General features: G+C 40.2%; 50 non-coding genes across 50 annotated transcripts; all 50 read left to right on the top strand.

Moving 5' to 3' along the window:
* The first annotated feature begins 83 nt into the window (after window positions 1-83).
* Window positions 84-202, top strand: LOC143703541 (5S ribosomal RNA). The gene has a single exon (XR_013191146.1). It is a non-coding gene; the product is annotated as a 5S ribosomal RNA (ribosomal RNA).
* Window positions 203-364: 162 nt separating this feature from the next.
* Window positions 365-483, top strand: LOC143703805 (5S ribosomal RNA). The gene has a single exon (XR_013191399.1). It is a non-coding gene; the product is annotated as a 5S ribosomal RNA (ribosomal RNA).
* A 370-nt stretch (window positions 484-853) lies between these two features.
* On the top strand, window positions 854-972 carry LOC143703540 (5S ribosomal RNA). The gene has a single exon (XR_013191145.1). It is a non-coding gene; the product is annotated as a 5S ribosomal RNA (ribosomal RNA).
* A 371-nt stretch (window positions 973-1,343) lies between these two features.
* On the top strand, window positions 1,344-1,462 carry LOC143703538 (5S ribosomal RNA). Its single transcript, XR_013191143.1, has one exon. It is a non-coding gene; the product is annotated as a 5S ribosomal RNA (ribosomal RNA).
* A 162-nt stretch (window positions 1,463-1,624) lies between these two features.
* LOC143703804 (5S ribosomal RNA) lies at window positions 1,625-1,743 on the top strand. The gene has a single exon (XR_013191398.1). It is a non-coding gene; the product is annotated as a 5S ribosomal RNA (ribosomal RNA).
* A 371-nt stretch (window positions 1,744-2,114) lies between these two features.
* LOC143703537 (5S ribosomal RNA) lies at window positions 2,115-2,233 on the top strand. The gene has a single exon (XR_013191142.1). It is a non-coding gene; the product is annotated as a 5S ribosomal RNA (ribosomal RNA).
* Window positions 2,234-2,395: 162 nt separating this feature from the next.
* Window positions 2,396-2,514, top strand: LOC143703803 (5S ribosomal RNA). The gene has a single exon (XR_013191397.1). It is a non-coding gene; the product is annotated as a 5S ribosomal RNA (ribosomal RNA).
* A 370-nt stretch (window positions 2,515-2,884) lies between these two features.
* LOC143703536 (5S ribosomal RNA) lies at window positions 2,885-3,003 on the top strand. Its single transcript, XR_013191141.1, has one exon. It is a non-coding gene; the product is annotated as a 5S ribosomal RNA (ribosomal RNA).
* Window positions 3,004-3,374: 371 nt separating this feature from the next.
* On the top strand, window positions 3,375-3,493 carry LOC143703535 (5S ribosomal RNA). Its single transcript, XR_013191139.1, has one exon. It is a non-coding gene; the product is annotated as a 5S ribosomal RNA (ribosomal RNA).
* A 372-nt stretch (window positions 3,494-3,865) lies between these two features.
* Window positions 3,866-3,984, top strand: LOC143703534 (5S ribosomal RNA). Its single transcript, XR_013191138.1, has one exon. It is a non-coding gene; the product is annotated as a 5S ribosomal RNA (ribosomal RNA).
* Window positions 3,985-4,356: 372 nt separating this feature from the next.
* On the top strand, window positions 4,357-4,475 carry LOC143703533 (5S ribosomal RNA). Its single transcript, XR_013191137.1, has one exon. It is a non-coding gene; the product is annotated as a 5S ribosomal RNA (ribosomal RNA).
* Window positions 4,476-4,637: 162 nt separating this feature from the next.
* On the top strand, window positions 4,638-4,756 carry LOC143703532 (5S ribosomal RNA). The gene has a single exon (XR_013191136.1). It is a non-coding gene; the product is annotated as a 5S ribosomal RNA (ribosomal RNA).
* A 560-nt stretch (window positions 4,757-5,316) lies between these two features.
* LOC143703530 (5S ribosomal RNA) lies at window positions 5,317-5,435 on the top strand. Its single transcript, XR_013191135.1, has one exon. It is a non-coding gene; the product is annotated as a 5S ribosomal RNA (ribosomal RNA).
* A 162-nt stretch (window positions 5,436-5,597) lies between these two features.
* LOC143703529 (5S ribosomal RNA) lies at window positions 5,598-5,716 on the top strand. Its single transcript, XR_013191134.1, has one exon. It is a non-coding gene; the product is annotated as a 5S ribosomal RNA (ribosomal RNA).
* A 560-nt stretch (window positions 5,717-6,276) lies between these two features.
* LOC143703528 (5S ribosomal RNA) lies at window positions 6,277-6,395 on the top strand. The gene has a single exon (XR_013191133.1). It is a non-coding gene; the product is annotated as a 5S ribosomal RNA (ribosomal RNA).
* Window positions 6,396-6,766: 371 nt separating this feature from the next.
* LOC143703526 (5S ribosomal RNA) lies at window positions 6,767-6,885 on the top strand. The gene has a single exon (XR_013191131.1). It is a non-coding gene; the product is annotated as a 5S ribosomal RNA (ribosomal RNA).
* Window positions 6,886-7,047: 162 nt separating this feature from the next.
* On the top strand, window positions 7,048-7,166 carry LOC143703802 (5S ribosomal RNA). The gene has a single exon (XR_013191396.1). It is a non-coding gene; the product is annotated as a 5S ribosomal RNA (ribosomal RNA).
* A 370-nt stretch (window positions 7,167-7,536) lies between these two features.
* Window positions 7,537-7,655, top strand: LOC143703525 (5S ribosomal RNA). Its single transcript, XR_013191130.1, has one exon. It is a non-coding gene; the product is annotated as a 5S ribosomal RNA (ribosomal RNA).
* Window positions 7,656-8,026: 371 nt separating this feature from the next.
* LOC143703524 (5S ribosomal RNA) lies at window positions 8,027-8,145 on the top strand. Its single transcript, XR_013191128.1, has one exon. It is a non-coding gene; the product is annotated as a 5S ribosomal RNA (ribosomal RNA).
* A 162-nt stretch (window positions 8,146-8,307) lies between these two features.
* On the top strand, window positions 8,308-8,426 carry LOC143703800 (5S ribosomal RNA). Its single transcript, XR_013191394.1, has one exon. It is a non-coding gene; the product is annotated as a 5S ribosomal RNA (ribosomal RNA).
* A 370-nt stretch (window positions 8,427-8,796) lies between these two features.
* LOC143703523 (5S ribosomal RNA) lies at window positions 8,797-8,915 on the top strand. Its single transcript, XR_013191127.1, has one exon. It is a non-coding gene; the product is annotated as a 5S ribosomal RNA (ribosomal RNA).
* Window positions 8,916-9,077: 162 nt separating this feature from the next.
* LOC143703522 (5S ribosomal RNA) lies at window positions 9,078-9,196 on the top strand. The gene has a single exon (XR_013191126.1). It is a non-coding gene; the product is annotated as a 5S ribosomal RNA (ribosomal RNA).
* A 162-nt stretch (window positions 9,197-9,358) lies between these two features.
* On the top strand, window positions 9,359-9,477 carry LOC143703799 (5S ribosomal RNA). The gene has a single exon (XR_013191393.1). It is a non-coding gene; the product is annotated as a 5S ribosomal RNA (ribosomal RNA).
* Window positions 9,478-9,848: 371 nt separating this feature from the next.
* LOC143703521 (5S ribosomal RNA) lies at window positions 9,849-9,967 on the top strand. Its single transcript, XR_013191125.1, has one exon. It is a non-coding gene; the product is annotated as a 5S ribosomal RNA (ribosomal RNA).
* A 370-nt stretch (window positions 9,968-10,337) lies between these two features.
* LOC143703519 (5S ribosomal RNA) lies at window positions 10,338-10,456 on the top strand. Its single transcript, XR_013191124.1, has one exon. It is a non-coding gene; the product is annotated as a 5S ribosomal RNA (ribosomal RNA).
* A 162-nt stretch (window positions 10,457-10,618) lies between these two features.
* On the top strand, window positions 10,619-10,737 carry LOC143703798 (5S ribosomal RNA). The gene has a single exon (XR_013191392.1). It is a non-coding gene; the product is annotated as a 5S ribosomal RNA (ribosomal RNA).
* A 362-nt stretch (window positions 10,738-11,099) lies between these two features.
* LOC143703518 (5S ribosomal RNA) lies at window positions 11,100-11,218 on the top strand. The gene has a single exon (XR_013191123.1). It is a non-coding gene; the product is annotated as a 5S ribosomal RNA (ribosomal RNA).
* Window positions 11,219-11,380: 162 nt separating this feature from the next.
* Window positions 11,381-11,499, top strand: LOC143703517 (5S ribosomal RNA). The gene has a single exon (XR_013191122.1). It is a non-coding gene; the product is annotated as a 5S ribosomal RNA (ribosomal RNA).
* Window positions 11,500-11,661: 162 nt separating this feature from the next.
* On the top strand, window positions 11,662-11,780 carry LOC143703797 (5S ribosomal RNA). The gene has a single exon (XR_013191391.1). It is a non-coding gene; the product is annotated as a 5S ribosomal RNA (ribosomal RNA).
* Window positions 11,781-12,151: 371 nt separating this feature from the next.
* On the top strand, window positions 12,152-12,270 carry LOC143703516 (5S ribosomal RNA). The gene has a single exon (XR_013191121.1). It is a non-coding gene; the product is annotated as a 5S ribosomal RNA (ribosomal RNA).
* Window positions 12,271-12,641: 371 nt separating this feature from the next.
* On the top strand, window positions 12,642-12,760 carry LOC143703514 (5S ribosomal RNA). The gene has a single exon (XR_013191119.1). It is a non-coding gene; the product is annotated as a 5S ribosomal RNA (ribosomal RNA).
* Window positions 12,761-12,922: 162 nt separating this feature from the next.
* LOC143703796 (5S ribosomal RNA) lies at window positions 12,923-13,041 on the top strand. Its single transcript, XR_013191390.1, has one exon. It is a non-coding gene; the product is annotated as a 5S ribosomal RNA (ribosomal RNA).
* Window positions 13,042-13,411: 370 nt separating this feature from the next.
* Window positions 13,412-13,530, top strand: LOC143703513 (5S ribosomal RNA). Its single transcript, XR_013191117.1, has one exon. It is a non-coding gene; the product is annotated as a 5S ribosomal RNA (ribosomal RNA).
* Window positions 13,531-13,901: 371 nt separating this feature from the next.
* LOC143703512 (5S ribosomal RNA) lies at window positions 13,902-14,020 on the top strand. The gene has a single exon (XR_013191116.1). It is a non-coding gene; the product is annotated as a 5S ribosomal RNA (ribosomal RNA).
* Window positions 14,021-14,182: 162 nt separating this feature from the next.
* Window positions 14,183-14,301, top strand: LOC143703794 (5S ribosomal RNA). Its single transcript, XR_013191388.1, has one exon. It is a non-coding gene; the product is annotated as a 5S ribosomal RNA (ribosomal RNA).
* A 370-nt stretch (window positions 14,302-14,671) lies between these two features.
* LOC143703511 (5S ribosomal RNA) lies at window positions 14,672-14,790 on the top strand. Its single transcript, XR_013191115.1, has one exon. It is a non-coding gene; the product is annotated as a 5S ribosomal RNA (ribosomal RNA).
* Window positions 14,791-15,161: 371 nt separating this feature from the next.
* LOC143703510 (5S ribosomal RNA) lies at window positions 15,162-15,280 on the top strand. The gene has a single exon (XR_013191114.1). It is a non-coding gene; the product is annotated as a 5S ribosomal RNA (ribosomal RNA).
* A 162-nt stretch (window positions 15,281-15,442) lies between these two features.
* On the top strand, window positions 15,443-15,561 carry LOC143703508 (5S ribosomal RNA). Its single transcript, XR_013191113.1, has one exon. It is a non-coding gene; the product is annotated as a 5S ribosomal RNA (ribosomal RNA).
* Window positions 15,562-15,924: 363 nt separating this feature from the next.
* On the top strand, window positions 15,925-16,043 carry LOC143703507 (5S ribosomal RNA). Its single transcript, XR_013191112.1, has one exon. It is a non-coding gene; the product is annotated as a 5S ribosomal RNA (ribosomal RNA).
* Window positions 16,044-16,414: 371 nt separating this feature from the next.
* On the top strand, window positions 16,415-16,533 carry LOC143703506 (5S ribosomal RNA). Its single transcript, XR_013191111.1, has one exon. It is a non-coding gene; the product is annotated as a 5S ribosomal RNA (ribosomal RNA).
* Window positions 16,534-16,695: 162 nt separating this feature from the next.
* On the top strand, window positions 16,696-16,814 carry LOC143703792 (5S ribosomal RNA). Its single transcript, XR_013191387.1, has one exon. It is a non-coding gene; the product is annotated as a 5S ribosomal RNA (ribosomal RNA).
* A 370-nt stretch (window positions 16,815-17,184) lies between these two features.
* On the top strand, window positions 17,185-17,303 carry LOC143703505 (5S ribosomal RNA). Its single transcript, XR_013191110.1, has one exon. It is a non-coding gene; the product is annotated as a 5S ribosomal RNA (ribosomal RNA).
* A 371-nt stretch (window positions 17,304-17,674) lies between these two features.
* On the top strand, window positions 17,675-17,793 carry LOC143703504 (5S ribosomal RNA). The gene has a single exon (XR_013191109.1). It is a non-coding gene; the product is annotated as a 5S ribosomal RNA (ribosomal RNA).
* Window positions 17,794-17,955: 162 nt separating this feature from the next.
* On the top strand, window positions 17,956-18,074 carry LOC143703502 (5S ribosomal RNA). The gene has a single exon (XR_013191106.1). It is a non-coding gene; the product is annotated as a 5S ribosomal RNA (ribosomal RNA).
* Window positions 18,075-18,634: 560 nt separating this feature from the next.
* LOC143703501 (5S ribosomal RNA) lies at window positions 18,635-18,753 on the top strand. Its single transcript, XR_013191105.1, has one exon. It is a non-coding gene; the product is annotated as a 5S ribosomal RNA (ribosomal RNA).
* Window positions 18,754-19,124: 371 nt separating this feature from the next.
* On the top strand, window positions 19,125-19,243 carry LOC143703500 (5S ribosomal RNA). The gene has a single exon (XR_013191104.1). It is a non-coding gene; the product is annotated as a 5S ribosomal RNA (ribosomal RNA).
* A 162-nt stretch (window positions 19,244-19,405) lies between these two features.
* LOC143703791 (5S ribosomal RNA) lies at window positions 19,406-19,524 on the top strand. The gene has a single exon (XR_013191386.1). It is a non-coding gene; the product is annotated as a 5S ribosomal RNA (ribosomal RNA).
* A 370-nt stretch (window positions 19,525-19,894) lies between these two features.
* Window positions 19,895-20,013, top strand: LOC143703499 (5S ribosomal RNA). Its single transcript, XR_013191103.1, has one exon. It is a non-coding gene; the product is annotated as a 5S ribosomal RNA (ribosomal RNA).
* Window positions 20,014-20,384: 371 nt separating this feature from the next.
* On the top strand, window positions 20,385-20,503 carry LOC143703498 (5S ribosomal RNA). The gene has a single exon (XR_013191102.1). It is a non-coding gene; the product is annotated as a 5S ribosomal RNA (ribosomal RNA).
* A 162-nt stretch (window positions 20,504-20,665) lies between these two features.
* On the top strand, window positions 20,666-20,784 carry LOC143703790 (5S ribosomal RNA). Its single transcript, XR_013191385.1, has one exon. It is a non-coding gene; the product is annotated as a 5S ribosomal RNA (ribosomal RNA).
* The last annotated feature ends 210 nt before the right edge of the window (window positions 20,785-20,994 follow it).

Below are 20,994 nucleotides of genomic sequence, written 5' to 3'. Positions count from 1 at the left end.
CTTGAGTTTTTTCAAAAGTTGTTCTTAGTTTTCTTCACTAATGGTCTAACCTTTTAAATAGCCCAATTTTGGCAGCAGTTTTAGCTTACGGCCATACCACCTTGGGCACGCCCGATCTCGTCTGATCTCGGAAGCTAAGCAGGGTCGGGCCTGGTTAGTACTTGGATGGGAGACCGCCTGGGAATACCAGGTGCTGTAAGCTTTTAAAAAAAAAAAAAAGAGTGCCTGAGCTTCAAAAAGCCTTAAAAAGTCTCTGAGATTCTTCAGAAAGCATGAAAGAGTTTGAGTTTTTTCAAAAGTTGTTCTTAGTTTTCTTCACTAATGGTCTAACCTTTTAAATAGCCCAATTTTGGCAGCAGTATTCGCTTACGGCCATACCACCTTGGGCACGCCCGATCTCGTCTGATCTCGGAAGCTAAGCAGGGTCGGGACTGGTTAGTACTTGGATGGGAGACCGCCTGGGAATACCAGGTGCTGTAAGCTTTTAAAAAAAAAAAAAAAAAAAAAAGAGTGCCTGAGCTTCAAAAAGCCTTAAAAAGTCTCTGAGATTCTTCAGAAAGCATGAAAGAGTTTGAGTTTTTTCAAAAGTTCTTCTTAGTCTTCTTCACTAATGGTCTAAGCTTTTAAATAAGGCCTGGTTAGTACTTGGATGGGAGGCCGCATGGGAATACTAGGTGTTGTAAAAATTTTTAAGAAAAAAGAAAAGAGTCCCTGAGCTTCTTCAAAAAGCCTTAAAAAGTCTCTGAGATTCTTCAGAAAGCATGAAAGAGCTTGAGTTTTTTCAAAAGTTGTTCTTAGTTTTCTTCACTAATGGTCTAACCTTTTAAATAGCCCAATTTTGGCAGCAGTTTTAGCTTACGGCCATACCACCTTGGGCACGCCCGATCTCGTCTGATCTCGGAAGCTAAGCAGGGTCGGGCCTGGTTAGTACTTGGATGGGAGACCGCCTGGGAATACCAGGTGCTGTAAGCTTTTAAAAAAAAAAAAAAAAAAAAAAGAGTGCCTGAGCTTCAAAAAGCCTTAAAAAGTCTCTGAGATTCTTCAGAAAGCATGAAAGAGTTTGAGTTTTTTCAAAAGTTCTTCTTAGTCTTCTTCACTAATGGTCTAAGCTTTTAAATAAGGCCTGGTTAGTACTTGGATGGGAGGCCGCATGGGAATACTAGGTGTTGTAAGCTTTTTTAAGAAAAAAAAAAAAGAGTCCCTGAGCTTCTTCAAAAAGCCTTAAAAAGTCTCTGAGATTCTTCAGAAAGCATGAAAGAGCTTGAGTTTTTTCAAAAGTTGTTCTTAGTTTTCTTCACTAATGGTCTAACCTTTTAAATAGCCCAATTTTGGCAGCAGTTTTAGCTTACGGCCATACCACCTTGGGCACGCCCGATCTCGTCTGATCTCGGAAGCTAAGCAGGGTCGGGCCTGGTTAGTACTTGGATGGGAGACCGCCTGGGAATACCAGGTGCTGTAAGCTTTTAAAAAAAAAAAAAAGAGTGCCTGAGCTTCAAAAAGCCTTAAAAAGTCTCTGAGATTCTTCAGAAAGCATGAAAGAGTTTGAGTTTTTTCAAAAGTTGTTCTTAGTTTTCTTCACTAATGGTCTAACCTTTTAAATAGCCCAATTTTGGCAGCAGTATTCGCTTACGGCCATACCACCTTGGGCACGCCCGATCTCGTCTGATCTCGGAAGCTAAGCAGGGTCGGGACTGGTTAGTACTTGGATGGGAGACCGCCTGGGAATACCAGGTGCTGTAAGCTTTTAAAAAAAAAAAAAAAAAAAAAAGAGTGCCTGAGCTTCAAAAAGCCTTAAAAAGTCTCTGAGATTCTTCAGAAAGCATGAAAGAGTTTGAGTTTTTTCAAAAGTTCTTCTTAGTCTTCTTCACTAATGGTCTAAGCTTTTAAATAAGGCCTGGTTAGTACTTGGATGGGAGGCCGCATGGGAATACTAGGTGTTGTAAGCTTTTTTAAGAAAAAAAAAAAAGAGTCCCTGAGCTTCTTCAAAAAGCCTTAAAAAGTCTCTGAGATTCTTCAGAAAGCATGAAAGAGCTTGAGTTTTTTCAAAAGTTGTTCTTAGTTTTCTTCACTAATGGTCTAACCTTTTAAATAGCCCAATTTTGGCAGCAGTTTTAGCTTACGGCCATACCACCTTGGGCACGCCCGATCTCGTCTGATCTCGGAAGCTAAGCAGGGTCGGGCCTGGTTAGTACTTGGATGGGAGACCGCCTGGGAATACCAGGTGCTGTAAGCTTTTAAAAAAAAAAAAAAGAGTGCCTGAGCTTCAAAAAGCCTTAAAAAGTCTCTGAGATTCTTCAGAAAGCATGAAAGAGTTTGAGTTTTTTCAAAAGTTGTTCTTAGTTTTCTTCACTAATGGTCTAACCTTTTAAATAGCCCAATTTTGGCAGCAGTATTCGCTTACGGCCATACCACCTTGGGCACGCCCGATCTCGTCTGATCTCGGAAGCTAAGCAGGGTCGGGACTGGTTAGTACTTGGATGGGAGACCGCCTGGGAATACCAGGTGCTGTAAGCTTTTAAAAAAAAAAAAAAAAAAAAAAGAGTGCCTGAGCTTCAAAAAGCCTTAAAAAGTCTCTGAGATTCTTCAGAAAGCATGAAAGAGTTTGAGTTTTTTCAAAAGTTCTTCTTAGTCTTCTTCACTAATGGTCTAAGCTTTTAAATAAGGCCTGGTTAGTACTTGGATGGGAGGCCGCATGGGAATACTAGGTGTTGTAAAAATTTTTAAGAAAAAAGAAAAGAGTCCCTGAGCTTCTTCAAAAAGCCTTAAAAAGTCTCTGAGATTCTTCAGAAAGCATGAAAGAGCTTGAGTTTTTTCAAAAGTTGTTCTTAGTTTTCTTCACTAATGGTCTAACCTTTTAAATAGCCCAATTTTGGCAGCAGTTTTAGCTTACGGCCATACCACCTTGGGCACGCCCGATCTCGTCTGATCTCGGAAGCTAAGCAGGGTCGGGCCTGGTTAGTACTTGGATGGGAGACCGCCTGGGAATACCAGGTGCTGTAAGCTTTTAAAAAAAAAAAAAAAAAAAAAAGAGTGCCTGAGCTTCAAAAAGCCTTAAAAAGTCTCTGAGATTCTTCAGAAAGCATGAAAGAGTTTGAGTTTTTTCAAAAGTTCTTCTTAGTCTTCTTCACTAATGGTCTAAGCTTTTAAATAAGGCCTGGTTAGTACTTGGATGGGAGGCCGCATGGGAATACTAGGTGTTGTAAGCTTTTTTAAGAAAAAAAAAAAAGAGTCCCTGAGCTTCTTCAAAAAGCCTTAAAAAGTCTCTGAGATTCTTCAGAAAGCATGAAAGAGCTTGAGTTTTTTCAAAAGTTGTTCTTAGTTTTCTTCACTAATGGTCTAACCTTTTAAATAGCCCAATTTTGGCAGCAGTTTTAGCTTACGGCCATACCACCTTGGGCACGCCCGATCTCGTCTGATCTCGGAAGCTAAGCAGGGTCGGGCCTGGTTAGTACTTGGATGGGAGACCGCCTGGGAATACCAGGTGCTGTAAGCTTTTAAAAAAAAAAAAAAAAAAAAAAAGAGTGCCTGAGCTTCAAAAAGCCTTAAAAAGTCTCTGAGATTCTTCAGAAAGCATGAAAGAGTTTGAGTTTTTTCAAAAGTTCTTCTTAGTCTTCTTCACTAATGGTCTAAGCTTTTAAATAAGGCCTGGTTAGTACTTGGATGGGAGGCCGCATGGGAATACTAGGTGTTGTAAGCTTTTTTAAGAAAAAAAAAAAAGAGTCCCTGAGCTTCTTCAAAAAGCCTTAAAAAGTCTCTGAGATTCTTCAGAAAGCATGAAAGAGCTTGAGTTTTTTCAAAAGTTGTTCTTAGTTTTCTTCACAAATGGTCTAACCTTTTAAATAGCCCAATTTTGGCAGCAGTTTTAGCTTACGGCCATACCACCTTGGGCACGCCCGATCTCGTCTGATCTCGGAAGCTAAGCAGGGTCGGGCCTGGTTAGTACTTGGATGGGAGACCGCCTGGGAATACCAGGTGCTGTAAGCTTTTAAAAAAAAAAAAAAAAAAAAAAAGAGTGCCTGAGCTTCAAAAAGCCTTAAAAAGTCTCTGAGATTCTTCAGAAAGCATGAAAGAGTTTGAGTTTTTTCAAAAGTTCTTCTTAGTCTTCTTCACTAATGGTCTAAGCTTTTAAATAAGGCCTGGTTAGTACTTGGATGGGAGGCCGCATGGGAATACTAGGTGTTGTAAGCTTTTTTAAGAAAAAAAAAAAAGAGTCCCTGAGCTTCTTCAAAAAGCCTTAAAAAGTCTCTGAGATTCTTCAGAAAGCATGAAAGAGCTTGAGTTTTTTCAAAAGTTGTTCTTAGTTTTCTTCACTAATGGTCTAACCTTTTAAATAGCCCAATTTTGGCAGCAGTTTTAGCTTACGGCCATACCACCTTGGGCACGCCCGATCTCGTCTGATCTCGGAAGCTAAGCAGGGTCGGGCCTGGTTAGTACTTGGATGGGAGACCGCCTGGGAATACCAGGTGCTGTAAGCTTTTAAAAAAAAAAAAAAGAGTGCCTGAGCTTCAAAAAGCCTTAAAAAGTCTCTGAGATTCTTCAGAAAGCATGAAAGAGTTTGAGTTTTTTCAAAAGTTGTTCTTAGTTTTCTTCACTAATGGTCTAACCTTTTAAATAGCCCAATTTTGGCAGCAGTATTCGCTTACGGCCATACCACCTTGGGCACGCCCGATCTCGTCTGATCTCGGAAGCTAAGCAGGGTCGGGCCTGGTTAGTACTTGGATGGGAGACCGCCTGGGAATACCAGGTGCTGTAAGCTTTTTAAAAAAAAAAAAAGAGTGCCTGAGCTTCAAAAAGCCTTAAAAAGTCTCTGAGATTCTTCAGAAAGCATGAAAGAGTTTGAGTTTTTTCAAAAGTTCTTCTTAGTCTTCTTCACTAATGGTCTAAGCTTTTAAATAAGGCCTGGTTAGTACTTGGATGGGAGGCCGCATGGGAATACTGGGTGTTGTAAGCTTTTTTAAGAAAAAAAAAAAGAGTGCCTGAGCTTCAAAAAGCCTTAAAAAGTCTCTGAGATTCTTCAGAAAGCATGAAAGAGTTTGAGTTTTTTCAAAAGTTCTTCTTAGTCTTCTTCACTAATGGTCTAAGCTTTTAAATAAGGCCTGGTTAGTACTTGGATGGGAGGCCGCATGGGAATACTAGGTGTTGTAAGCTTTTTTAAGAAAAAAAAAAAAGAGTCCCTGAGCTTCTTCAAAAAGCCTTAAAAAGTCTCTGAGATTCTTCAGAAAGCATGAAAGAGCTTGAGTTTTTTCAAAAGTTGTTCTTAGTTTTCTTCACTAATGGTCTAACCTTTTAAATAGCCCAATTTTGGCAGCAGTTTTAGCTTACGGCCATACCACCTTGGGCACGCCCGATCTCGTCTGATCTCGGAAGCTAAGCAGGGTCGGGCCTGGTTAGTACTTGGATGGGAGACCGCCTGGGAATACCAGGTGCTGTAAGCTTTTAAAAAAAAAAAAAAGAGTGCCTGAGCTTCAAAAAGCCTTAAAAAGTCTCTGAGATTCTTCAGAAAGCATGAAAGAGTTTGAGTTTTTTCAAAAGTTGTTCTTAGTTTTCTTCACTAATGGTCTAACCTTTTAAATAGCCCAATTTTGGCAGCAGTATTCGCTTACGGCCATACCACCTTGGGCACGCCCGATCTCGTCTGATCTCGGAAGCTAAGCAGGGTCGGGCCTGGTTAGTACTTGGATGGGAGACCGCCTGGGAATACCAGGTGCTGTAAGCTTTTTAAAAAAAAAAAAAGAGTGCCTGAGCTTCAAAAAGCCTTAAAAAGTCTCTGAGATTCTTCAGAAAGCATGAAAGAGTTTGAGTTTTTTCAAAAGTTCTTCTTAGTCTTCTTCACTAATGGTCTAAGCTTTTAAATAAGGCCTGGTTAGTACTTGGATGGGAGGCCGCATGGGAATACTGGGTGTTGTAAGCTTTTTTAAGAAAAAAAAAAAGAGTGCCTGAGCTTCAAAAAGCCTTAAAAAGTCTCTGAGATTCTTCAGAAAGCATGAAAGAGTTTGAGTTTTTTCAAAAGTTCTTCTTAGTCTTCTTCACTAATGGTCTAAGCTTTTAAATAAGGCCTGGTTAGTACTTGGATGGGAGGCCGCATGGGAATACTAGGTGTTGTAAGCTTTTTTAAGAAAAAAAAAAAAGAGTCCCTGAGCTTCTTCAAAAAGCCTTAAAAAGTCTCTGAGATTCTTCAGAAAGCATGAAAGAGCTTGAGTTTTTTCAAAAGTTGTTCTTAGTTTTCTTCACTAATGGTCTAACCTTTTAAATAGCCCAATTTTGGCAGCAGTTTTAGCTTACGGCCATACCACCTTGGGCACGCCCGATCTCGTCTGATCTCGGAAGCTAAGCAGGGTCGGGCCTGGTTAGTACTTGGATGGGAGACCGCCTGGGAATACCAGGTGCTGTAAGCTTTTAAAAAAAAAAAAAAAAAAAAAAGAGTGCCTGAGCTTCAAAAAGCCTTAAAAAGTCTCTGAGATTCTTCAGAAAGCATGAAAGAGTTTGAGTTTTTTCAAAAGTTCTTCTTAGTCTTCTTCACTAATGGTCTAAGCTTTTAAATAAGGCCTGGTTAGTACTTGGATGGGAGGCCGCATGGGAATACTAGGTGTTGTAAGCTTTTTTAAGAAAAAAAAAAAAGAGTCCCTGAGCTTCTTCAAAAAGCCTTAAAAAGTCTCTGAGATTCTTCAGAAAGCATGAAAGAGCTTGAGTTTTTTCAAAAGTTGTTCTTAGTTTTCTTCACTAATGGTCTAACCTTTTAAATAGCCCAATTTTGGCAGCAGTTTTAGCTTACGGCCATACCACCTTGGGCACGCCCGATCTCGTCTGATCTCGGAAGCTAAGCAGGGTCGGGCCTGGTTAGTACTTGGATGGGAGACCGCCTGGGAATACCAGGTGCTGTAAGCTTTTAAAAAAAAAAAAAAGAGTGCCTGAGCTTCAAAAAGCCTTAAAAAGTCTCTGAGATTCTTCAGAAAGCATGAAAGAGTTTGAGTTTTTTCAAAAGTTGTTCTTAGTTTTCTTCACTAATGGTCTAACCTTTTAAATAGCCCAATTTTGGCAGCAGTATTCGCTTACGGCCATACCACCTTGGGCACGCCCGATCTCGTCTGATCTCGGAAGCTAAGCAGGGTCGGGACTGGTTAGTACTTGGATGGGAGACCGCCTGGGAATACCAGGTGCTGTAAGCTTTTAAAAAAAAAAAAAAAAAAAAAGAGTGCCTGAGCTTCAAAAAGCCTTAAAAAGTCTCTGAGATTCTTCAGAAAGCATGAAAGAGTTTGAGTTTTTTCAAAAGTTCTTCTTAGTCTTCTTCACTAATGGTCTAAGCTTTTAAATAAGGCCTGGTTAGTACTTGGATGGGAGGCCGCATGGGAATACTAGGTGTTGTAAAAATTTTTAAGAAAAAAAAAAAAGAGTCCCTGAGCTTCTTCAAAAAGCCTTAAAAAGTCTCTGAGATTCTTCAGAAAGCATGAAAGAGCTTGAGTTTTTTCAAAAGTTGTTCTTAGTTTTCTTCACTAATGGTCTAACCTTTTAAATAGCCCAATTTTGGCAGCAGTTTTAGCTTACGGCCATACCACCTTGGGCACGCCCGATCTCGTCTGATCTCGGAAGCTAAGCAGGGTCGGGCCTGGTTAGTACTTGGATGGGAGACCGCCTGGGAATACCAGGTGCTGTAAGCTTTTAAAAAAAAAAAAAAAAAAAAAAGAGTGCCTGAGCTTCAAAAAGCCTTAAAAAGTCTCTGAGATTCTTCAGAAAGCATGAAAGAGTTTGAGTTTTTTCAAAAGTTCTTCTTAGTCTTCTTCACTAATGGTCTAAGCTTTTAAATAAGGCCTGGTTAGTACTTGGATGGGAGGCCGCATGGGAATACTAGGTGTTGTAAGCTTTTTTAAGAAAAAAAAAAAAGAGTCCCTGAGCTTCTTCAAAAAGCCTTAAAAAGTCTCTGAGATTCTTCAGAAAGCATGAAAGAGCTTGAGTTTTTTCAAAAGTTGTTCTTAGTTTTCTTCACTAATGGTCTAACCTTTTAAATAGCCCAATTTTGGCAGCAGTTTTAGCTTACGGCCATACCACCTTGGGCACGCCCGATCTCGTCTGATCTCGGAAGCTAAGCAGGGTCGGGCCTGGTTAGTACTTGGATGGGAGACCGCCTGGGAATACCAGGTGCTGTAAGCTTTTAAAAAAAAAAAAAAGAGTGCCTGAGCTTCAAAAAGCCTTAAAAAGTCTCTGAGATTCTTCAGAAAGCATGAAAGAGTTTGAGTTTTTTCAAAAGTTGTTCTTAGTTTTCTTCACTAATGGTCTAACCTTTTAAATAGCCCAATTTTGGCAGCAGTATTCGCTTACGGCCATACCACCTTGGGCACGCCCGATCTCGTCTGATCTCGGAAGCTAAGCAGGGTCGGGACTGGTTAGTACTTGGATGGGAGACCGCCTGGGAATACCAGGTGCTGTAAGCTTTTAAAAAAAAAAAAAAAAAAAAAAGAGTGCCTGAGCTTCAAAAAGCCTTAAAAAGTCTCTGAGATTCTTCAGAAAGCATGAAAGAGTTTGAGTTTTTTCAAAAGTTCTTCTTAGTCTTCTTCACTAATGGTCTAAGCTTTTAAATAAGGCCTGGTTAGTACTTGGATGGGAGGCCGCATGGGAATACTAGGTGTTGTAAAAATTTTTAAGAAAAAAAAAAAGAGTCCCTGAGCTTCTTCAAAAAGCCTTAAAAAGTCTCTGAGATTCTTCAGAAAGCATGAAAGAGCTTGAGTTTTTTCAAAAGTTGTTCTTAGTTTTCTTCACTAATGGTCTAACCTTTTAAATAGCCCAATTTTGGCAGCAGTTTTAGCTTACGGCCATACCACCTTGGGCACGCCCGATCTCGTCTGATCTCGGAAGCTAAGCAGGGTCGGGCCTGGTTAGTACTTGGATGGGAGACCGCCTGGGAATACCAGGTGCTGTAAGCTTTTAAAAAAAAAAAAAAGAGTGCCTGAGCTTCAAAAAGCCTTAAAAAGTCTCTGAGATTCTTCAGAAAGCATGAAAGAGTTTGAGTTTTTTCAAAAGTTGTTCTTAGTTTTCTTCACTAATGGTCTAACCTTTTAAATAGCCCAATTTTGGCAGCAGTATTCGCTTACGGCCATACCACCTTGGGCACGCCCGATCTCGTCTGATCTCGGAAGCTAAGCAGGGTCGGGCCTGGTTAGTACTTGGATGGGAGACCGCCTGGGAATACCAGGTGCTGTAAGCTTTTAAAAAAAAAAAAAAGAGTGCCTGAGCTTCAAAAAGCCTTAAAAAGTCTCTGAGATTCTTCAGAAAGCATGAAAGAGTTTGAGTTTTTTCAAAAGTTGTTCTTAGTTTTCTTCACTAATGGTCTAACCTTTTAAATAGCCCAATTTTGGCAGCAGTATTCGCTTACGGCCATACCACCTTGGGCACGCCCGATCTCGTCTGATCTCGGAAGCTAAGCAGGGTCGGGACTGGTTAGTACTTGGATGGGAGACCGCCTGGGAATACCAGGTGCTGTAAGCTTTTAAAAAAAAAAAAAAAAAAAAAAGAGTGCCTGAGCTTCAAAAAGCCTTAAAAAGTCTCTGAGATTCTTCAGAAAGCATGAAAGAGTTTGAGTTTTTTCAAAAGTTCTTCTTAGTCTTCTTCACTAATGGTCTAAGCTTTTAAATAAGGCCTGGTTAGTACTTGGATGGGAGGCCGCATGGGAATACTAGGTGTTGTAAAAATTTTTAAGAAAAAAAAAAAAGAGTCCCTGAGCTTCTTCAAAAAGCCTTAAAAAGTCTCTGAGATTCTTCAGAAAGCATGAAAGAGCTTGAGTTTTTTCAAAAGTTGTTCTTAGTTTTCTTCACTAATGGTCTAACCTTTTAAATAGCCCAATTTTGGCAGCAGTTTTAGCTTACGGCCATACCACCTTGGGCACGCCCGATCTCGTCTGATCTCGGAAGCTAAGCAGGGTCGGGCCTGGTTAGTACTTGGATGGGAGACCGCCTGGGAATACCAGGTGCTGTAAGCTTTTAAAAAAAAAAAAAAAAAAAAAGAGTGCCTGAGCTTCAAAAAGCCTTAAAAAGTCTCTGAGATTCTTCAGAAAGCATGAAAGAGTTTGAGTTTTTTCAAAAGTTCTTCTTAGTCTTCTTCACTAATGGTCTAAGCTTTTAAATAAGGCCTGGTTAGTACTTGGATGGGAGGCCGCATGGGAATACTAGGTGTTGTAAGCTTTTTTAAGAAAAAAAAAAAAGAGTCCCTGAGCTTCTTCAAAAAGCCTTAAAAAGTCTCTGAGATTCTTCAGAAAGCATGAAAGAGCTTGAGTTTTTTCAAAAGTTGTTCTTAGTTTTCTTCACTAATGGTCTAACCTTTTAAATAGCCCAATTTTGGCAGCAGTTTTAGCTTACGGCCATACCACCTTGGGCACGCCCGATCTCGTCTGATCTCGGAAGCTAAGCAGGGTCGGGCCTGGTTAGTACTTGGATGGGAGACCGCCTGGGAATACCAGGTGCTGTAAGCTTTTAAAAAAAAAAAAAAGAGTGCCTGAGCTTCAAAAAGCCTTAAAAAGTCTCTGAGATTCTTCAGAAAGCATGAAAGAGTTTGAGTTTTTTCAAAAGTTGTTCTTAGTTTTCTTCACTAATGGTCTAACCTTTTAAATAGCCCAATTTTGGCAGCAGTATTCGCTTACGGCCATACCACCTTGGGCACGCCCGATCTCGTCTGATCTCGGAAGCTAAGCAGGGTCGGGACTGGTTAGTACTTGGATGGGAGACCGCCTGGGAATACCAGGTGCTGTAAGCTTTTAAAAAAAAAAAAAAGAGTGCCTGAGCTTCAAAAAGCCTTAAAAAGTCTCTGAGATTCTTCAGAAAGCATGAAAGAGTTTGAGTTTTTTCAAAAGTTCTTCTTAGTCTTCTTCACTAATGGTCTAAGCTTTTAAATAAGGCCTGGTTAGTACTTGGATGGGAGGCCGCATGGGAATACTAGGTGTTGTAAAAATTTTTAAGAAAAAAAAAAAGAGTCCCTGAGCTTCTTCAAAAAGCCTTAAAAAGTCTCTGAGATTCTTCAGAAAGCATGAAAGAGCTTGAGTTTTTTCAAAAGTTGTTCTTAGTTTTCTTCACTAATGGTCTAACCTTTTAAATAGCCCAATTTTGGCAGCAGTTTTAGCTTACGGCCATACCACCTTGGGCACGCCCGATCTCGTCTGATCTCGGAAGCTAAGCAGGGTCGGGCCTGGTTAGTACTTGGATGGGAGACCGCCTGGGAATACCAGGTGCTGTAAGCTTTTAAAAAAAAAAAAAAGAGTGCCTGAGCTTCAAAAAGCCTTAAAAAGTCTCTGAGATTCTTCAGAAAGCATGAAAGAGTTTGAGTTTTTTCAAAAGTTGTTCTTAGTTTTCTTCACTAATGGTCTAACCTTTTAAATAGCCCAATTTTGGCAGCAGTATTCGCTTACGGCCATACCACCTTGGGCACGCCCGATCTCGTCTGATCTCGGAAGCTAAGCAGGGTCGGGCCTGGTTAGTACTTGGATGGGAGACCGCCTGGGAATACCAGGTGCTGTAAGCTTTTAAAAAAAAAAAAAAGAGTGCCTGAGCTTCAAAAAGCCTTAAAAAGTCTCTGAGATTCTTCAGAAAGCATGAAAGAGTTTGAGTTTTTTCAAAAGTTGTTCTTAGTTTTCTTCACTAATGGTCTAACCTTTTAAATAGCCCAATTTTGGCAGCAGTATTCGCTTACGGCCATACCACCTTGGGCACGCCCGATCTCGTCTGATCTCGGAAGCTAAGCAGGGTCGGGACTGGTTAGTACTTGGATGGGAGACCGCCTGGGAATACCAGGTGCTGTAAGCTTTTAAAAAAAAAAAAAAAAAAAAAAGAGTGCCTGAGCTTCAAAAAGCCTTAAAAAGTCTCTGAGATTCTTCAGAAAGCATGAAAGAGTTTGAGTTTTTTCAAAAGTTCTTCTTAGTCTTCTTCACTAATGGTCTAAGCTTTTAAATAAGGCCTGGTTAGTACTTGGATGGGAGGCCGCATGGGAATACTAGGTGTTGTAAAAATTTTTAAGAAAAAAAAAAAAGAGTCCCTGAGCTTCTTCAAAAAGCCTTAAAAAGTCTCTGAGATTCTTCAGAAAGCATGAAAGAGCTTGAGTTTTTTCAAAAGTTGTTCTTAGTTTTCTTCACTAATGGTCTAACCTTTTAAATAGCCCAATTTTGGCAGCAGTTTTAGCTTACGGCCATACCACCTTGGGCACGCCCGATCTCGTCTGATCTCGGAAGCTAAGCAGGGTCGGGCCTGGTTAGTACTTGGATGGGAGACCGCCTGGGAATACCAGGTGCTGTAAGCTTTTAAAAAAAAAAAAAAAAAAAAAAGAGTGCCTGAGCTTCAAAAAGCCTTAAAAAGTCTCTGAGATTCTTCAGAAAGCATGAAAGAGTTTGAGTTTTTTCAAAAGTTCTTCTTAGTCTTCTTCACTAATGGTCTAAGCTTTTAAATAAGGCCTGGTTAGTACTTGGATGGGAGGCCGCATGGGAATACTAGGTGTTGTAAGCTTTTTTAAGAAAAAAAAAAAAGAGTCCCTGAGCTTCTTCAAAAAGCCTTAAAAAGTCTCTGAGATTCTTCAGAAAGCATGAAAGAGCTTGAGTTTTTTCAAAAGTTGTTCTTAGTTTTCTTCACTAATGGTCTAACCTTTTAAATAGCCCAATTTTGGCAGCAGTTTTAGCTTACGGCCATACCACCTTGGGCACGCCCGATCTCGTCTGATCTCGGAAGCTAAGCAGGGTCGGGCCTGGTTAGTACTTGGATGGGAGACCGCCTGGGAATACCAGGTGCTGTAAGCTTTTAAAAAAAAAAAAAAGAGTGCCTGAGCTTCAAAAAGCCTTAAAAAGTCTCTGAGATTCTTCAGAAAGCATGAAAGAGTTTGAGTTTTTTCAAAAGTTGTTCTTAGTTTTCTTCACTAATGGTCTAACCTTTTAAATAGCCCAATTTTGGCAGCAGTATTCGCTTACGGCCATACCACCTTGGGCACGCCCGATCTCGTCTGATCTCGGAAGCTAAGCAGGGTCGGGACTGGTTAGTACTTGGATGGGAGACCGCCTGGGAATACCAGGTGCTGTAAGCTTTTAAAAAAAAAAAAAAAAAAAAAAGAGTGCCTGAGCTTCAAAAAGCCTTAAAAAGTCTCTGAGATTCTTCAGAAAGCATGAAAGAGTTTGAGTTTTTTCAAAAGTTCTTCTTAGTCTTCTTCACTAATGGTCTAAGCTTTTAAATAAGGCCTGGTTAGTACTTGGATGGGAGGCCGCATGGGAATACTAGGTGTTGTAAAAATTTTTAAGAAAAAAGAAAAGAGTCCCTGAGCTTCTTCAAAAAGCCTTAAAAAGTCTCTGAGATTCTTCAGAAAGCATGAAAGAGCTTGAGTTTTTTCAAAAGTTGTTCTTAGTTTTCTTCACTAATGGTCTAACCTTTTAAATAGCCCAATTTTGGCAGCAGTTTTAGCTTACGGCCATACCACCTTGGGCACGCCCGATCTCGTCTGATCTCGGAAGCTAAGCAGGGTCGGGCCTGGTTAGTACTTGGATGGGAGACCGCCTGGGAATACCAGGTGCTGTAAGCTTTTAAAAAAAAAAAAAAAAAAAAAAGAGTGCCTGAGCTTCAAAAAGCCTTAAAAAGTCTCTGAGATTCTTCAGAAAGCATGAAAGAGTTTGAGTTTTTTCAAAAGTTCTTCTTAGTCTTCTTCACTAATGGTCTAAGCTTTTAAATAAGGCCTGGTTAGTACTTGGATGGGAGGCCGCATGGGAATACTAGGTGTTGTAAGCTTTTTTAAGAAAAAAAAAAAAGAGTCCCTGAGCTTCTTCAAAAAGCCTTAAAAAGTCTCTGAGATTCTTCAGAAAGCATGAAAGAGCTTGAGTTTTTTCAAAAGTTGTTCTTAGTTTTCTTCACTAATGGTCTAACCTTTTAAATAGCCCAATTTTGGCAGCAGTTTTAGCTTACGGCCATACCACCTTGGGCACGCCCGATCTCGTCTGATCTCGGAAGCTAAGCAGGGTCGGGCCTGGTTAGTACTTGGATGGGAGACCGCCTGGGAATACCAGGTGCTGTAAGCTTTTAAAAAAAAAAAAAAGAGTGCCTGAGCTTCAAAAAGCCTTAAAAAGTCTCTGAGATTCTTCAGAAAGCATGAAAGAGTTTGAGTTTTTTCAAAAGTTGTTCTTAGTTTTCTTCACTAATGGTCTAACCTTTTAAATAGCCCAATTTTGGCAGCAGTATTCGCTTACGGCCATACCACCTTGGGCACGCCCGATCTCGTCTGATCTCGGAAGCTAAGCAGGGTCGGGACTGGTTAGTACTTGGATGGGAGACCGCCTGGGAATACCAGGTGCTGTAAGCTTTTAAAAAAAAAAAAAAAAAAAAAAGAGTGCCTGAGCTTCAAAAAGCCTTAAAAAGTCTCTGAGATTCTTCAGAAAGCATGAAAGAGTTTGAGTTTTTTCAAAAGTTCTTCTTAGTCTTCTTCACTAATGGTCTAAGCTTTTAAATAAGGCCTGGTTAGTACTTGGATGGGAGGCCGCATGGGAATACTAGGTGTTGTAAAAATTTTTAAGAAAAAAAAAAAGAGTCCCTGAGCTTCTTCAAAAAGCCTTAAAAAGTCTCTGAGATTCTTCAGAAAGCATGAAAGAGCTTGAGTTTTTTCAAAAGTTGTTCTTAGTTTTCTTCACTAATGGTCTAACCTTTTAAATAGCCCAATTTTGGCAGCAGTTTTAGCTTACGGCCATACCACCTTGGGCACGCCCGATCTCGTCTGATCTCGGAAGCTAAGCAGGGTCGGGCCTGGTTAGTACTTGGATGGGAGACCGCCTGGGAATACCAGGTGCTGTAAGCTTTTAAAAAAAAAAAAAAAAAAAAAAGAGTGCCTGAGCTTCAAAAAGCCTTAAAAAGTCTCTGAGATTCTTCAGAAAGCATGAAAGAGTTTGAGTTTTTTCAAAAGTTCTTCTTAGTCTTCTTCACTAATGGTCTAAGCTTTTAAATAAGGCCTGGTTAGTACTTGGATGGGAGGCCGCATGGGAATACTAGGTGTTGTAAGCTTTTTTAAGAAAAAAAAAAAAGAGTCCCTGAGCTTCTTCAAAAAGCCTTAAAAAGTCTCTGAGATTCTTCAGAAAGCATGAAAGAGCTTGAGTTTTTTCAAAAGTTGTTCTTAGTTTTCTTCACTAATGGTCTAACCTTTTAAATAGCCCAATTTTGGCAGCAGTTTTAGCTTACGGCCATACCACCTTGGGCACGCCCGATCTCGTCTGATCTCGGAAGCTAAGCAGGGTCGGGCCTGGTTAGTACTTGGATGGGAGACCGCCTGGGAATACCAGGTGCTGTAAGCTTTTAAAAAAAAAAAAAAGAGTGCCTGAGCTTCAAAAAGCCTTAAAAAGTCTCTGAGATTCTTCAGAAAGCATGAAAGAGTTTGAGTTTTTTCAAAAGTTGTTCTTAGTTTTCTTCACTAATGGTCTAACCTTTTAAATAGCCCAATTTTGGCAGCAGTATTCGCTTACGGCCATACCACCTTGGGCACGCCCGATCTCGTCTGATCTCGGAAGCTAAGCAGGGTCGGGCCTGGTTAGTACTTGGATGGGAGACCGCCTGGGAATACCAGGTGCTGTAAGCTTTTTAAAAAAAAAAAAAGAGTGCCTGAGCTTCAAAAAGCCTTAAAAAGTCTCTGAGATTCTTCAGAAAGCATGAAAGAGTTTGAGTTTTTTCAAAAGTTCTTCTTAGTCTTCTTCACTAATGGTCTAAGCTTTTAAATAAGGCCTGGTTAGTACTTGGATGGGAGGCCGCATGGGAATACTAGGTGTTGTAAAAATTTTTAAGAAAAAAAAAAAAGAGTCCCTGAGCTTCTTCAAAAAGCCTTAAAAAGTCTCTGAGATTCTTCAGAAAGCATGAAAGAGCTTGAGTTTTTTCAAAAGTTGTTCTTAGTTTTCTTCACTAATGGTCTAACCTTTTAAATAGCCCAATTTTGGCAGCAGTTTTAGCTTACGGCCATACCACCTTGGGCACGCCCGATCTCGTCTGATCTCGGAAGCTAAGCAGGGTCGGGCCTGGTTAGTACTTGGATGGGAGACCGCCTGGGAATACCAGGTGCTGTAAGCTTTTAAAAAAAAAAAAAAAAAAAAAAGAGTGCCTGAGCTTCAAAAAGCCTTAAAAAGTCTCTGAGATTCTTCAGAAAGCATGAAAGAGTTTGAGTTTTTTCAAAAGTTCTTCTTAGTCTTCTTCACTAATGGTCTAAGCTTTTAAATAAGGCCTGGTTAGTACTTGGATGGGAGGCCGCATGGGAATACTAGGTGTTGTAAGCTTTTTTAAGAAAAAAAAAAAAGAGTCCCTGAGCTTCTTCAAAAAGCCTTAAAAAGTCTCTGAGATTCTTCAGAAAGCATGAAAGAGCTTGAGTTTTTTCAAAAGTTGTTCTTAGTTTTCTTCACTAATGGTCTAACCTTTTAAATAGCCCAATTTTGGCAGCAGTTTTAGCTTACGGCCATACCACCTTGGGCACGCCCGATCTCGTCTGATCTCGGAAGCTAAGCAGGGTCGGGCCTGGTTAGTACTTGGATGGGAGACCGCCTGGGAATACCAGGTGCTGTAAGCTTTTAAAAAAAAAAAAAAGAGTGCCTGAGCTTCAAAAAGCCTTAAAAAGTCTCTGAGATTCTTCAGAAAGCATGAAAGAGTTTGAGTTTTTTCAAAAGTTGTTCTTAGTTTTCTTCACTAATGGTCTAACCTTTTAAATAGCCCAATTTTGGCAGCAGTATTCGCTTACGGCCATACCACCTTGGGCACGCCCGATCTCGTCTGATCTCGGAAGCTAAGCAGGGTCGGGACTGGTTAGTACTTGGATGGGAGACCGCCTGGGAATACCAGGTGCTGTAAGCTTTTAAAAAAAAAAAAAAAAAAAAAAGAGTGCCTGAGCTTCAAAAAGCCTTAAAAAGTCTCTGAGATTCTTCAGAAAGCATGAAAGAGTTTGAGTTTTTTCAAAAGTTCTTCTTAGTCTTCTTCACTAATGGTCTAAGCTTTTAAATAAGGCCTGGTTAGTACTTGGATGGGAGGCCGCATGGGAATACTAGGTGTTGTAAAAATTTTTAAGAAAAAAGAAAAGAGTCCCTGAGCTTCTTCAAAAAGCCTTAAAAAGTCTCTGAGATTCTTCAGAAAGCATGAAAGAGCTTGAGTTTTTTCAAAAGTTGTTCTTAGTTTTCTTCACTAATGGTCTAACCTTTTAAATAGCCCAATTTTGGCAGCAGTTTTAGCTTACGGCCATACCACCTTGGGCACGCCCGATCTCGTCTGATCTCGGAAGCTAAGCAGGGTCGGGCCTGGTTAGTACTTGGATGGGAGACCGCCTGGGAATACCAGGTGCTGTAAGCTTTTAAAAAAAAAAAAAAAAAAAAAAGAGTGCCTGAGCTTCAAAAAGCCTTAAAAAGTCTCTGAGATTCTTCAGAAAGCATGAAAGAGTTTGAGTTTTTTCAAAAGTTCTTCTTAGTCTTCTTCACTAATGGTCTAAGCTTTTAAATAAGGCCTGGTTAGTACTTGGATGGGAGGCCGCATGGGAATACTAGGTGTTGTAAGCTTTTTTAAGAAAAAAAAAAAAGAGTCCCTGAGCTTCTTCAAAAAGCCTTAAAAAGTCTCTGAGATTCTTCAGAAAGCATGAAAGAGCTTGAGTTTTTTCAAAAGTTGTTCTTAGTTTTCTTCACTAATGGTCTAACCTTTTAAATAGCCCAATTTTGGCAGCAGTTTTAGCTTACGGCCATACCACCTTGGGCACGCCCGATCTCGTCTGATCTCGGAAGCTAAGCAGGGTCGGGCCTGGTTAGTACTTGGATGGGAGACCGCCTGGGAATACCAGGTGCTGTAAGCTTTTAAAAAAAAAAAAAAGAGTGCCTGAGCTTCAAAAAGCCTTAAAAAGTCTCTGAGATTCTTCAGAAAGCATGAAAGAGTTTGAGTTTTTTCAAAAGTTGTTCTTAGTTTTCTTCACTAATGGTCTAACCTTTTAAATAGCCCAATTTTGGCAGCAGTATTCGCTTACGGCCATACCACCTTGGGCACGCCCGATCTCGTCTGATCTCGGAAGCTAAGCAGGGTCGGGCCTGGTTAGTACTTGGATGGGAGACCGCCTGGGAATACCAGGTGCTGTAAGCTTTTTAAAAAAAAAAAAAGAGTGCCTGAGCTTCAAAAAGCCTTAAAAAGTCTCTGAGATTCTTCAGAAAGCATGAAAGAGTTTGAGTTTTTTCAAAAGTTCTTCTTAGTCTTCTTCACTAATGGTCTAAGCTTTTAAATAAGGCCTGGTTAGTACTTGGATGGGAGGCCGCATGGGAATACTGGGTGTTGTAAGCTTTTTTAAGAAAAAAAAAAAGAGTGCCTGAGCTTCAAAAAGCCTTAAAAAGTCTCTGAGATTCTTCAGAAAGCATGAAAGAGTTTGAGTTTTTTCAAAAGTTCTTCTTAGTCTTCTTCACTAATGGTCTAAGCTTTTAAATAAGGCCTGGTTAGTACTTGGATGGGAGGCCGCATGGGAATACTAGGTGTTGTAAGCTTTTTTAAGAAAAAAAAAAAAGAGTCCCTGAGCTTCTTCAAAAAGCCTTAAAAAGTCTCTGAGATTCTTCAGAAAGCATGAAAGAGCTTGAGTTTTTTCAAAAGTTGTTCTTAGTTTTCTTCACTAATGGTCTAACCTTTTAAATAGCCCAATTTTGGCAGCAGTTTTAGCTTACGGCCATACCACCTTGGGCACGCCCGATCTCGTCTGATCTCGGAAGCTAAGCAGGGTCGGGCCTGGTTAGTACTTGGATGGGAGACCGCCTGGGAATACCAGGTGCTGTAAGCTTTTAAAAAAAAAAAAAAAAAAAAAAGAGTGCCTGAGCTTCAAAAAGCCTTAAAAAGTCTCTGAGATTCTTCAGAAAGCATGAAAGAGTTTGAGTTTTTTCAAAAGTTCTTCTTAGTCTTCTTCACTAATGGTCTAAGCTTTTAAATAAGGCCTGGTTAGTACTTGGATGGGAGGCCGCATGGGAATACTAGGTGTTGTAAGCTTTTTTAAGAAAAAAAAAAAAGAGTCCCTGAGCTTCTTCAAAAAGCCTTAAAAAGTCTCTGAGATTCTTCAGAAAGCATGAAAGAGCTTGAGTTTTTTCAAAAGTTGTTCTTAGTTTTCTTCACTAATGGTCTAACCTTTTAAATAGCCCAATTTTGGCAGCAGTTTTAGCTTACGGCCATACCACCTTGGGCACGCCCGATCTCGTCTGATCTCGGAAGCTAAGCAGGGTCGGGCCTGGTTAGTACTTGGATGGGAGACCGCCTGGGAATACCAGGTGCTGTAAGCTTTTAAAAAAAAAAAAAAGAGTGCCTGAGCTTCAAAAAGCCTTAAAAAGTCTCTGAGATTCTTCAGAAAGCATGAAAGAGTTTGAGTTTTTTCAAAAGTTGTTCTTAGTTTTCTTCACTAATGGTCTAACCTTTTAAATAGCCCAATTTTGGCAGCAGTATTCGCTTACGGCCATACCACCTTGGGCACGCCCGATCTCGTCTGATCTCGGAAGCTAAGCAGGGTCGGGACTGGTTAGTACTTGGATGGGAGACCGCCTGGGAATACCAGGTGCTGTAAGCTTTTAAAAAAAAAAAAAAAAAAAAAGAGTGCCTGAGCTTCAAAAAGCCTTAAAAAGTCTCTGAGATTCTTCAGAAAGCATGAAAGAGTTTGAGTTTTTTCAAAAGTTCTTCTTAGTCTTCTTCACTAATGGTCTAAGCTTTTAAATAAGGCCTGGTTAGTACTTGGATGGGAGGCCGCATGGGAATACTAGGTGTTGTAAAAATTTTTAAGAAAAAAAAAAAAGAGTCCCTGAGCTTCTTCAAAAAGCCTTAAAAAGTCTCTGAGATTCTTCAGAAAGCATGAAAGAGCTTGAGTTTTTTCAAAAGTTGTTCTTAGTTTTCTTCACTAATGGTCTAACCTTTTAAATAGCCCAATTTTGGCAGCAGTTTTAGCTTACGGCCATACCACCTTGGGCACGCCCGATCTCGTCTGATCTCGGAAGCTAAGCAGGGTCGGGCCTGGTTAGTACTTGGATGGGAGACCGCCTGGGAATACCAGGTGCTGTAAGCTTTTAAAAAAAAAAAAAAAAAAAAAAGAGTGCCTGAGCTTCAAAAAGCCTTAAAAAGTCTCTGAGATTCTTCAGAAAGCATGAAAGAGTTTGAGTTTTTTCAAAAGTTCTTCTTAGTCTTCTTCACTAATGGTCTAAGCTTTTAAATAAGGCCTGGTTAGTACTTGGATGGGAGGCCGCATGGGAATACTAGGTGTTGTAAGCTTTTTTAAGAAAAAAAAAAAAGAGTCCCTGAGCTTCTTCAAAAAGCCTTAAAAAGTCTCTGAGATTCTTCAGAAAGCATGAAAGAGCTTGAGTTTTTTCAAAAGTTGTTCTTAGTTTTCTTCACTAATGGTCTAACCTTTTAAATAGCCCAATTTTGGCAGCAGTTTTAGCTTACGGCCATACCACCTTGGGCACGCCCGATCTCGTCTGATCTCGGAAGCTAAGCAGGGTCGGGCCTGGTTAGTACTTGGATGGGAGACCGCCTGGGAATACCAGGTGCTGTAAGCTTTTAAAAAAAAAAAAAAGAGTGCCTGAGCTTCAAAAAGCCTTAAAAAGTCTCTGAGATTCTTCAGAAAGCATGAAAGAGTTTGAGTTTTTTCAAAAGTTGTTCTTAGTTTTCTTCACTAATGGTCTAACCTTTTAAATAGCCCAATTTTGGCAGCAGTATTCGCTTACGGCCATACCACCTTGGGCACGCCCGATCTCGTCTGATCTCGGAAGCTAAGCAGGGTCGGGACTGGTTAGTACTTGGATGGGAGACCGCCTGGGAATACCAGGTGCTGTAAGCTTTTAAAAAAAAAAAAAAAAAAAAAGAGTGCCTGAGCTTCAAAAAGCCTTAAAAAGTCTCTGAGATTCTTCAGAAAGCATGAAAGAGTTTGAGTTTTTTCAAAAGTTCTTCTTAGTCTTCTTCACTAATGGTCTAAGCTTTTAAATAAGGCCTGGTTAGTACTTGGATGGGAGGCCGCATGGGAATACTAGGTGTTGTAAAAATTTTTAAG

This window comes from Siphateles boraxobius, unplaced genomic scaffold (assembly GCF_051911475.1).
Source record: "Siphateles boraxobius isolate OS27281-9 unplaced genomic scaffold, OSU_SipBor_1 389, whole genome shotgun sequence".
Taxonomy (NCBI): domain Eukaryota; kingdom Metazoa; phylum Chordata; class Actinopteri; order Cypriniformes; family Leuciscidae; genus Siphateles; species Siphateles boraxobius.
The sequence above is the reverse complement of the archived record's forward strand: the minus strand, read 5'-3'. Positions and strand labels throughout refer to the sequence as shown.